Consider the following 12,292-nt stretch of genomic DNA (forward strand, 5'->3'; position numbering starts at 1 on the left):
ACTTTTTCCATTGACTTCTCCCTGGTAATTGTTTTCATGGAAATATTAATGTCTAGTATGTTCCCTTTTTCTGAGTCCTGAAACAAACATGATAGGATAGCATTGATATTGTCACTCTATATGGTGTACTGCTGACCCTAAAATACATGGAAGTTATGTTGAGGACATGTATTCCTATACAGAGTCCACCAAAGAGAAGTCACATTCTTAGCCTATATTCATAGCCTATATACAACAGATCACACCTAAATAGAACTGATTTTCATAGACATGTAAAGAACCAGATTAGGTTTTTCTTCCATGGCAGAGTAGACAGCATTTTCAAAGGGAATTGAGAAGCAACATGAAGTGATACATGAGACACTCATAATAAATGTGGTACAGGTAGGATTTGTGGACTTGATAAGGGTTAAGCAAAACCACCTAAGAATACAGAAAATGCATATCCTCTTTCCTGTCTGGAATTATTACTTTTTTTTGAGAGCGATATTCCTACATACATGTGCTACTCCAGGAGGGCACAAGACAGAGTAGTAGAGATGGCAATTTGGCAAATATTGACATTGGTAATGGAACTTTCAGTTTCTTTAAAAAAAAGTTCTCTCCCCTGCTTTGAGTGTAGTGTGTGTGTGTGTGTGTGTGTGTGTGTGTGTGTGTGTGTAAATGTTGGTATATATTTAGCTGCAAAGTAAACTGAAAAGGTAGGAGGTTGTGATTCCTCCATTTAGATGGACACCCTTTCTGAATTCCCTGCCTTTCAATCCCATGCCTTTTTCTAACCTCTGCTGAAACAAGTCTGCTGTGCCTCTCTGGTTCACTTTCTCTAGAGAATTTACTTCTGGTCTTTGGCTGGGAAGTTGCTAAATGAGTTGAGTGCATGGGGAGGGCATAATAATAGTTGGCTGTATAAGGTAGAAGAGCAGCAGATCAGGGTTTTTCCACAGCTTACTTGACTTTCCCACTGTTCAGAATACAAAGTTTCAACTGATCTTTCTGCTTTTAAACTAGTATCCTCCCTCTGCCGTCTCTGGGGCCTGGTTTGTATAAAAGCTGAGCTTCTAAAGAGGTCTTGTGGGGCGATTTGACAGAGTCCATGCTGTTTTCTTCCTCTTCAGTCAGTTAAATTATATCTTTCTTCACATTCTTAAGTAGGTTATCATTCTTGTATTTGAATTACTTATTTTAAAAATATACAAAGTATTTTGTCTGATGTGATTATTGCTATTGATGTCTAATGCCTTTTTCATCTTTAAGTACCTTTTCAGTGGGTTTTAGAAAGGATAAATGGACAATATTCATGTTCAAGTGAGAGGTTTTAGCTGTTATTGTTCATTTTTGCTCTATGCCCTTGAGATTTTTTTAGTAAATTTGACCAGTTAACTATAGTAAACCAAAAATAATAATAATAATCATCATCATCATCACTTTATTTTCCTGGTTGAACATTCATTCAAACTTCTCTGTTGGGTTTCTTCTGAAAGTGTTTCCAGTTATTTTTTCTTCTATAATATCATTTTATAAGCAACAAGTAGGTTATTAGAAAAATAATCCAATATTTATCACTATTCAGTATTTTTTATTTAATATAAAAAGCTACCAAGAGCAATGTAAGAATCTTCTCATAATATTTTTATCACTCACTATCTTTTAATTAAATGAAAAGTTGAATGCTGACCTAGAAACCAGTTTAATAATACTCTACAAATGAATACTCTAAAAATACTACCAAATAATTGGTGATGGGAAATTATCTGATAATTCTTAACCTCTGTTCTTATATTTATTTCAGTTCTCAGATTAGTTCGGTATTATTTGCCATATCATGTGGTTTTTAGTTATGCTATTTTTGCTGATTACAGAAAATTTTGCTTCAGAAGTCATCATATGAACAGCTAAGAATTGTTCCAGTATCGTAAGAAAAAAAGTAGCTTAATATCAGTTAACAAAAACTGAAAATTATATTAGTACTTACTTGTATTAAAATGAACATTACCAAACATTTTTATGTAATAGTTCCCTTTATTTACCTATTTAATATGTAGTTCTTCTAACAACAACACTGACCACAAAAATATTGTAGGATACATTTGAGGGATTTTTATGGACAAAGTAAGTGAAAATTGTGTGGGTCCAGGTACTTGAGTTATTTAAAAACTTTCTCTCCACCCCAAGGAATTGTAAACCTGGCTCACATGCACTTCAATTGCTCACACATAATTGAAAAAGTATAATTGCCTTTGTATTAGGCCAGAACTTACAAATTTTTATAGTAAAATATCACTATTGTTGCATTTTCTCTACTCTTCTAAGTCAAAATCTAGCTTAAATTTGATTCTTTGGAAATAAATAGTAGGGGTTAAAATAAGAAATCATCTGTATCAGAACCAGAAATGATGAATTATGTCAAAAGTTAAAATATAGTATAGAGATAAGTGGCAAAAAAATTCAATATGCAAGAGTTGTACCATGGTAAGGAAGGAAATAGAAGGATATAATTCATATACTGTATAACTCACAGTTTATATAATTCAGTATTTTCAGTAAATTCACAGGATATTCAACCATCACCACAATTAAATGTTATAACATTTTCATTCCCCTTAAGAAATCTTGGGACACTTAGCAGTCAATCTCCATTTCCTCTCTTCCCCACTTTGACTTCGGTCCTAAGCAACCACTAATATACTTCTCATATCTGTAAATTTGCCTATTCTGAGCAAATTTCTAGGGACTTTGAAAGATTTTTTAAAAATTATAATTTTACTGGTTAAATTGTTGCTTTGCGGTGGTGAGAGTTAACTGAGATACTTACACGGTGATTCTGTAAGTAAGTCCTGTTCCCTCCAGTTGTTGTGACTCACTTTTATTAAATATTTTCATTCAAATCATGTTATATTTTAAATAATTTCAATACAAAGTTTGAATATGTATTTTAGAAGATAGCAAAACAATCATTTTCTTCTGTTATAGACAGGAATGAAAGGCATCCCAAAGATATCCATGATTGCCAGAACCTGTGACTTCTGTATCTTTCCTGGCAAATTAAGGTTACAGATGAAATTAAGGTTACTGATCAGCTGACCTTAAAATAAGGAGATTATCCCAGGTAATCTGGGTTGGTTCAATGTAATGACAGAAGCCTTAAATGTGGGAGAGGGAGGCAGAAGAAGAGCCTGTGTAGGAGTAGTATTGTAAAAGAAAGACTTGAATGGTCCTTGTGGGCTTTTAAGATGAAATGAGATCATGAATTAAGGAATGTGAGAAATACTCAGAAACTGTAAAAGGCAAGGAAACAGATTCCCCTCTGGAGCCTCTAAAAAGGAATGAAGCCCTAGTGACATCTTTTTTTTTCTTTTTTTTAACATCTTTATTGGAGTATAATTGCTTTTCAATGGTGTGTTAGTTTCTGCTTTATAACAAAGTGAATCAGCTATACATACACATATATCCTCATATCTCCTCCCTCTTGTGTCTCCCTCCCACCCTCCCTATCCCACCCCTCTAGGTGGTCACAAAACACTGAGCTGATCTCCCTAGGCTATGCGGCTGCTTCCCACTAGCTATCTATTTTACGTTTGCTAGTGTAGAGTGGCTTACTGACATCTTAATTTTAGCATGATGAAACCTATTTTGAACTTCTGAAAGCCAGATCTATGCTACTTTAAGCTACCAGTTCGTGCTACTATGTCACAGCTGCAATAGGAATTTAATATATTTTCCGTCTCCTGAAAACACTAGTTCATTTTGGGACAGCAACAAAAAAACCTTATAAAGTCAGAAATCATAAAATAAAATGACCCAAAATCTTTAAATTAAGATAAACTTTGTTTAACAATTTGATATCTGTGAGATGGATTGTGTTTCAGGGTTGGACAAGTCTTTCATTTTATAAATATAAGTATATATGTATTTATAGCACATAATCCAAAATTAGAGCTAATTCTTCTAATAAAACTTTTTATGCACACAGGTATATGGGAAAAGCAAAGATCCTAAACATCACATCTTTTGCTGAATTCTTGAAATATTTTCAAAGAATGCTAATTGTCCATGTGCTATAATCTAATAATTGTATGAAATGTCTGACATAAAATAAAAACAATAAAGTTGAATATGTAAGAGAGACAAGAAGTAGCAGGAAGGAAGCTAAAACAAAAGGAAATATTTAATCTACAGTTTAGTTGTTGTACTTGAAACAGAATGTATGTGGAACCTGAGAGCTATGGATAAAAATATATTTATTTTTAAAAATCTCAGGAAGTAAACAGTTATTTTAGGGTTATCATTATTTTTCTTACATGAAAATTTGGCATTTTATAAGAAATCCAGAAATACAAATTCAAATTTCAAGAAAAATTATTGTATTCCATGATACTTTGTATTCACCAGATATACAGGTTCTTCAAAAATACATCAGATGTTAATGATTATCTCCAATAAGAGATGACTTTCCTGAATATAAACACAATGTAAGTATATCAGTCAGAGCCACTGAGCATAGGAAAGTGACCTAACGCTGAACAGACGGGCAGATTCTGGAGATAATCAAAACAACCCTGATTCAGATTATGGCTCAGTAATTTACAACGGTGTTCTTATTAAAATTATTTAATCACTTCCCACTCTAAGGCTTGCTCTGGAGTTTCTCCTTTGCATATTTACTATGGAATACTGTGATAGAATAAGGTGACAAGCTGAGTAAGAATATAGTATTTTAAATTATAAAATTGATATTATATATCAGTTCACATCTTTTCTTCTCAGTTTTGTGGAATATAACCCATTCAGAACATGGAATTGGGGTTCTAGGACATATTGGTGTTCTTTTAGCAGTTATTTTCATCTCTGGGAATTCTTTTGTTAATAGTCCATTTTCTCTTTTCAGGTAACAACAACAAATGGACATATTATTATTGAATAGCTCTACTCTCTTTGTCATCCATTAATTGTGGAACATTGTTCTAATTGTGGTTATTACAATTTTTTCCACCTTACTGTCAGAACAGAGATTAAAATAAAATTTTCACTGTTGTTCTTAAACTTCTGTAACCCTTAGTTTTTCTGAGACTTGTGCTTCTCATTTATATTTGTTTTTAGTTATGCTTAGTTCTTATTTCCATCTTTTATACATTTCACTCAAGTTTATAAAAGTTGTAGTTGTTGGAGAACACCCTGGCCTCTTATGCTAATGTTTTAGGCACCTCCTCTTCTTTTCCAATATAAAAACAAATTATAATTGCATAACCAGAATTTTTTTTGAGAGCTTTGCAACACTCCTGAGTTACTTTCTTTCTTCCAGTCTCAATATATGGAATGGCCCAAGTCTCTCTGGGTCATATTTCTTTCTATTACCTTCAGATTTGTCTCTTCCTATTACTTTCTTTCCTAATGACCATAATAAGCATGCAAATTTTCTACAAACACTTCAAAAACTAATTCAACTGTAAACTTTAATTTTTCTAGATGGTAGTCTTCTCTTTGGCCAATGTGTTTTATTTTCCACTTATGATCATCTTGACACTCATTTTGATTCATTTTCCATATTCAAATTATTATTAAAAAAGGTGTCCTTTTTACATTGCTTCCTGTTTCCATCTCAGAACTATATATTCTGTAATTAAAGAAGCATGATGATCTATTTTCATCCCAAAATAAGGCCAGATATAATTATGCATTTGGGCCACTTCTACCTTTGTCTACCAGTGGTGTTAGAAGATATTGATAAATCATGTTATTTGAGTCTCACATTGATGTCTTTGTTATCATGCCTTCTTCATATATGTTGATTAATATATATATATATTTTTTGTATCACTAGTTTATATACTACAATGTGAAAGGGATCATATGGTAATCCTTTGAACTTGTAGACCACACACACTGTGATTCTGATTTAGTAATTCTGAGGGAGTTCTCAGGGATATTTCTTAGCAGCATCTCAAACAATTATGATGAAGGAGGCTTTAGAGCCACATTGGGAAACTGTGTCCTATAATTTTTAAACAAAGGTACATTATGGATTCCTGACACTAAAACCTGCTCATTTGATTAGACTTCTAAAATGACTTATTTTATATTGTGTTATTTTCTCTCCTGTGATAGTGATTTTTCTTTGTTTGAATTTTTTTGGCCAAGAAAAGTGTAAAAAAAAGAAAAAAAGGTGGGATGTAAGATGGTATTATAATGAGAATAGGAATGTAAGGCAATAAATAAATGCCACCTACTATCAACATTTTAACACCAAATAAGAAGAAAATCAAATCAATATACAGCATATTATTTTAGAGCTAAATGTTTTGACACTGTCATCTTTAATCTTTTCAAAAAACTTTTGTGTAGTACAGACCAGTAAAATTTTATCATAGTCAACTACAGTCACTAACCAACATTGAAATCACTGCCCTTAAAAATGGTAAGTTTATCATACATATTTTGGTTTTAATCACACAAGTTAACTTTATTTCCAACACTTGGATATTTTGCTATTATCTTCCATTATTCTATTTACTGACTTAGTTTCTAATTTCAGTAATCTGTGTTTTCCCTAGTTCTTTTTTTCTGTGTGTGCTGCTGGTTAACACTCTCAAACATCATTGATTTAACTCAGTACAATTTTTTAATCCTTTCAAGGGAAATTTTGAAACATATATCACATTTTTAAATGCACAAACCTGGCACAGCATTTCACCACTAGAAATTTGCTCTACAGATATATTGTCAAATATAAGCTGATATTTATATAATATATAAACAAAAATATTGATCACAGCACAGTTTGTAATAGTAAAAAACTGATAACACTCCAAATGTCCATTAATAGATGACTGGCTTTACAAATCATGTTACATGTATAAAATAGAATAATACCCAACTGATAAATCAATTAAATAATAATGTATATGCTACTAGCACCCAGATTAACAGCCAAATCATGGAAATGATAAACTGATAATGAGCTTGACATGGCAGACCTTCATAAAGTGGAGGATGTTCATAAGGGGAAGGTGTCCATGAAGTTTGGCATGGGAGGTTATAAAAAATGTACTCATTATTAGTTTACAACTTTTTGACCAGAACACATACTTTGTTCATCTGAATGATACAATCTTGATTTAATGAAAGCCTTATCAAAAATCATCTTTATCTCTATTAACTCTTTTGTCCTCCACACATATTTTCAAGTGCCTACTGATGTCTCACAGATCTTTCAAATCAAATATGTCCCACACTGCCCTCATCATATTCCCTGTATTGAGCTCTCCAGATTATCACTAGGGAATCTGTTAATAAAGTAAAACTTAAACTTGTTGTAGTAAGGGAGAACATGACCTTGACAGGATCTTAGCTTGGGAGCTAATTAGAATTGCACAAAATCTGAAGAAAATATTTTATTTGGTAAATGGGCTGTTTGCTCATGTGAACAGATTCTTATCATTAATAAATTTGTCTGTAGGAATTTGCTAAAACAATTGGTGGAAATTCCTACAGGTCCCTAGTTCTTTATTGCTTTCTTTAATTTGTTTATGGTGAATATGGGAAAAGTTGTTAGAAAATGACCCCTCAGCTGGAACAAATAAGAAATTTGATATTTGGATAACATGAGCACTTTCTTCCAGCTATTAGAGTTCACATTACACATCTCACATAAGCCTAGGATTATAGAATTGGCTTTGAACACTAGAACAGCTGAATCAAACAGAGCCTGAATGAAGAGATTCAGATGAATTCTGCCAGAAATAGGGCAAGTATAACTTGCATACATTCATAAATGACCATACAATATCCTGTTCATTTTATAAATGTTTATGGCCTTATTGATCTTTTGTTGTTCTCAAAGGATATTTTTATCCTTTGAGAAAAATAAATATGCACACAGAACAATAATACATATAAAGATATTTTTGGACAAATTCTGATTTAACCTCAAGTATGGTTGGATTGTTGTGGATATTTTTACTCTCAATCATAATAATTGATATATATGTCACATTTTTGTAAATTTCTAATAATTAAGTTACAGTTATAAATGTTCCCCAAAACACTATTAAATTCCAAGGTTTCAATTCTAAAGAAGTCATTTCTTGTAAATATAATTTTATTTCCCTATGAAAATGGGGAGCTTGATTATATCTATATAAAATTAATATGCAAATTTTGAGTATTAAAAGAAAAAAAAGACTTCTTTATTAACTCATTTATGAATTCATTTAGTCCTTCATATGCTTCTAACTGTTGTTCCCTTCTAAACCCTCTCAGTCATGACTGTCAAACACCTTCATCCTTCAAATCTCAAGTTAACCTCCCTCCGATAAGGCATTTCTTCATCATTATATACCTAATTATATCTTCTTACTCTTCCATACATGTATTAAATCCAATGCAGTGTGCCACTGTAGAATTATCATACATATTATAATTACTGTGTTTCATGTGTACAAACTTTGTAACTTGGGGCTATGTCATTTCATCTTTACATTTCCATAGACTAGCACATCAGAAACTACTATAGAAATGAATAAAGTAAGTTTACGGTTAAATCAAGTTGCATGATGATACAATTTAATTTAGTACAAAATAAACTAAGAAGTCTTTATAAGAACAAATTAATTATCCTCACTTGTTTAGAAACTTGGACAAGGTACATCACAGGATAAGGTGCAAGAAAAATTTCAGGGGGAAAATATTTATCTATTATTTTCACAAACATCTAAAAAACAAGGCCATCTGGTATAAAGAAGAATTCCAGCCAAAAAAATTGGTTTGACAACTTTGACATAAAAACTACTTATTCTCAATGCCAATTTCTCATGTCTTGCCAGTTCAAAATCACATCTCTCTGAGAATAGCATTTAGTTTCATTGGAATCTGATATACAAAATAGACCATTTTACCACATCAGGAATTACTGTGAATATATTTATTCAAGGTGCCAAACTGTATTGCAGACCAGTCCACAGTACAACTTGCCAAATAGATTTGAATGATACAAGCTAATAACTAGGAAAGAGTATCAACTAGTAGAATCTGTGACTCAGGTACAGAGCAAATAGCACCAGCTGACACTAGGAATTAATCAGCATCCAATGTCTTAATAAGGGTGTTGTCATTATTTCCTGTGAAAAAATTATTTTCTCTTTCCATGATGACTTAGGGGAGTTAGAAAAGAAGCTTTCTGGAAACAAGAGATCAGTATGTGTGGTCTATAATATTTAGCCTTTATGTTACCTAAGAACATCACCCTCATATAGCCAGAAACTGAAAATGACTAAGCCATTCTGTATTATTTTACAGACATCATTTGATATCTTTCTAACAATAACACTGTGATATAAATCATTGGTACTAATAGTTCTTCAATACAAAAATCAATGACCTTATTTTTGTCTTTTTCCTTTATAGTCATGATGAATGAAGTCTAAAATAGAAAAAAAAGCAATTACTTCTTGTTTTAGGAGGAAAAGGTCTCATTCTATGACTTCCACATCCTTGACACAGATAACAATAGCAATCTAGAAGTAGTTAAGAAAATGTAGACAAGAATGCTCAGTGCTACAGAGAGGTGGATTCCAAGAGAATGACATTATTAACATTTCAGATGTATAAATTGTCCCACTCATCTGCAAAAGGAGCCACTACTCTCTGTTCTACATTAAGCAGCTAGAAATAATGGTTCTTAGAACAGAAAAAAATAAAGCAAAATATAGCTCTGTTTTAATTTGTTATTTATCGACCTCTGGTCGGTCAAAAAGCTACATGTTCTGGTTCATATATACTTAAAATTTTATTCATAATTATGAAAGTTATCACATTTTACAATCATTTGTATGTCATAGAATACTTTCATATAAGTTATGTGAAGCTATCAAACTGGAAATGAATAAGGATTTCTTTTACTATTGAACTTAGGTATAATGTATTTTATTTAGTTAGGATGCAGAATAATTCTGTTGTCTGGGTTAATTCAATAACAAACTTTTAAAGAAAACATTTGTTATTTTCTTCACTTTAGCCCAGTAAAAATTTCATCATTTAAAAATATAAATCCAACAAACTAGTGAACATAGAAAAAAAGAAGCAGACTCACAGATATAGAGAACAAACTAGCGATTACCAGAGGGGAGAGGGAAGGGGGAGGGACAACAAAAGGGTAGAGGACTAAGAGGTACAAACTATTATGTATATATTCTCCTCGTGTGGTCTCGCGGAGTCGGGTCCCCATCCGGAAGCGGCACCATATGGTGGAGGAAGGTGTCCCAGGGCCGTCGGGTGCAGGCTCAGAAGAGGAGAAGTGTCATAAGGAGAGTTTCAACTTCTTGAAGATTAAAGCCCAGCAGTTCTGAGCTAGTCCCAGTCCAAATGTCTGCAAAATTGAGAGAGACATCAAAACTCCTTCCACAAACTTCAGCAGACCCTGACCGCATTCTGGTAATGAAGGTGGAAGAGGGAGGGCAGGCATGTAATATGGTCTCCAGCCGCCACTGAAGCAGCTACTACAGCTCAGAGACCTACCACCAGTAGTTCAGGCAGTTTGACTACCAGGAGTCACCTGGGCCACGGGAGGCTCTGAGCTGGCTCCGTGAGCTGTGCTGTCAGTAGCTGAGGCCAGAGATGCACAGCAAGGAGCAGATGCTGGAGCTGCTTGTGCTGGAGCAGTTCCTGGTCATATTGCCTGAGGAGCTGCAGGCCTGCTTTCAAGAGAATTGACCACAGAGTGGAGAGGAAGCCATGGTGATGCTGGAGGAGCTGGAGAAAGTGCACAACAGGGCGGCTGAACAGGTCTTTCTTGGACGAAATGAAGACATGCTTGCAAAGAAGCTACCAACTTGTGAAATCACTCAGGAGACACCACGTAGCCAGCTTAAGCCCACAAAAAAGCAACTGCAGTGGGCATCAAAGGAGCTTCACACCTTAAGACAAAATGATAGAGACACCGGAACTATAAATGTGAAATCAGCTTCAAGGCAAAAGACTTCTTCAGGCAAAGAACTGCATTACAAAGTTTCTAACACTCTTCACATGAATGCTTCCCAGAGTTTCACCTTTAGAGGAACCTGTGAACAAGATAGAAAGTTTGAAAGAAGACAGGGAAACCGTCCTCAAAAAAAAACAACACAAGTGTGATGAATGTGGGAAATTCTTTAGGCAGAGCTCAGCCGTTAACCTACATCAGAGGATCTACAGTGGAGAGAAACCTTATACATGTGATGTGTGTGCAAAGGTTTTCAGCCGAAGTGCAATCCTGATTCAATATTGAAGAATCCACACTGGGGAGAAACCCTTCAAATGTCATGAATGTGGGAAAGCCTTTAGTCAGAGCTCGCATCTTTTCAGACATAGCAAGAAACATGCTGGAGAAAAAGTCCCATCAGTGTTGTGAGGGAGTCAAAGCATTTACTGAGAACTTTTTCAACAGGGGAGCAGACACAAGGCACCAATACTCCTTTAGTATATATCGGTAGTTTCAGTGGGCACCAATTTCCTTTCAAAGGTTTTAAAAGCCACAGGAGAGAATGTAGAATATTTTCTGTCAGCATTGTTTGCTTTTCTGCTTTTCAGTACAGTATCAGTTCAGATGATTGAGATTCTAAAGCTTAAATTGGAATTTCATTCCTAGTGCAACTCTTAAAAAGATACTCTCAGACATGTTCTACTGTTTCCATTATTAACACATATAATGAACTAGTATGTTCCTTTTTAGACAAGTACATTTTCCCTGTTGAGAAGGAGTGTGTGAGTTAGTATATAAGTTGGTATTCTCCATTTCATTACTTGCACATTGGACTTATTAGACCAAAGATTAAATCAGTTTTTTTAAAAACTTTCCTGGGAATTCTCTGGCAGTCCAGTGGTTAGGACTCCATACTTTCACTGCTGCATGCCTGGGTTCAATCTCTGATCAGGGAACTAATATTCTCCAAGTCACGTGGCATGGCCAAAAATAATAAAATAAAATAAAATAAATATCCTGTTTTATTTTCTGTTACCAGATTCAAAATATGAGAATGGGATTGAGGAGACCCAAAAGAATATGTACCTCAAGACCTAAGCTGAAATATCCAGGGTCATTGTTAGGAAGCAGGTGAGTAAAGGGACTTTACTCATCTCTTACAAAAACCTGAGAACCTACATACTGTTTTGTTTCAATTTTTAAAATTGAGGTATAGTTGATGTATAATATCATCTATACATACTGTTGATGATACTAAGTAATTTCCTGTGTAGGAAAAAAAAATATCTCCTTTACAATTTATATTGGAAATATCCCAGTAAAGCATTAAGATTTGCTTTACAT

General features: G+C 33.7%; 1 pseudogene; it reads left to right on the top strand.

Moving 5' to 3' along the window:
• Positions 1–10,356: 10,356 nt before the first annotated feature.
• LOC101330712 (zinc finger protein 396-like) lies at positions 10,357–12,083 on the top strand (annotated as a pseudogene).
• Positions 12,084–12,292: the final 209 nt, after the last annotated feature.

The sequence above is a fragment of the Tursiops truncatus genome, chromosome 5 (genome assembly GCF_011762595.2).
Source record: "Tursiops truncatus isolate mTurTru1 chromosome 5, mTurTru1.mat.Y, whole genome shotgun sequence".
NCBI lineage: Eukaryota > Metazoa > Chordata > Mammalia > Artiodactyla > Delphinidae > Tursiops > Tursiops truncatus.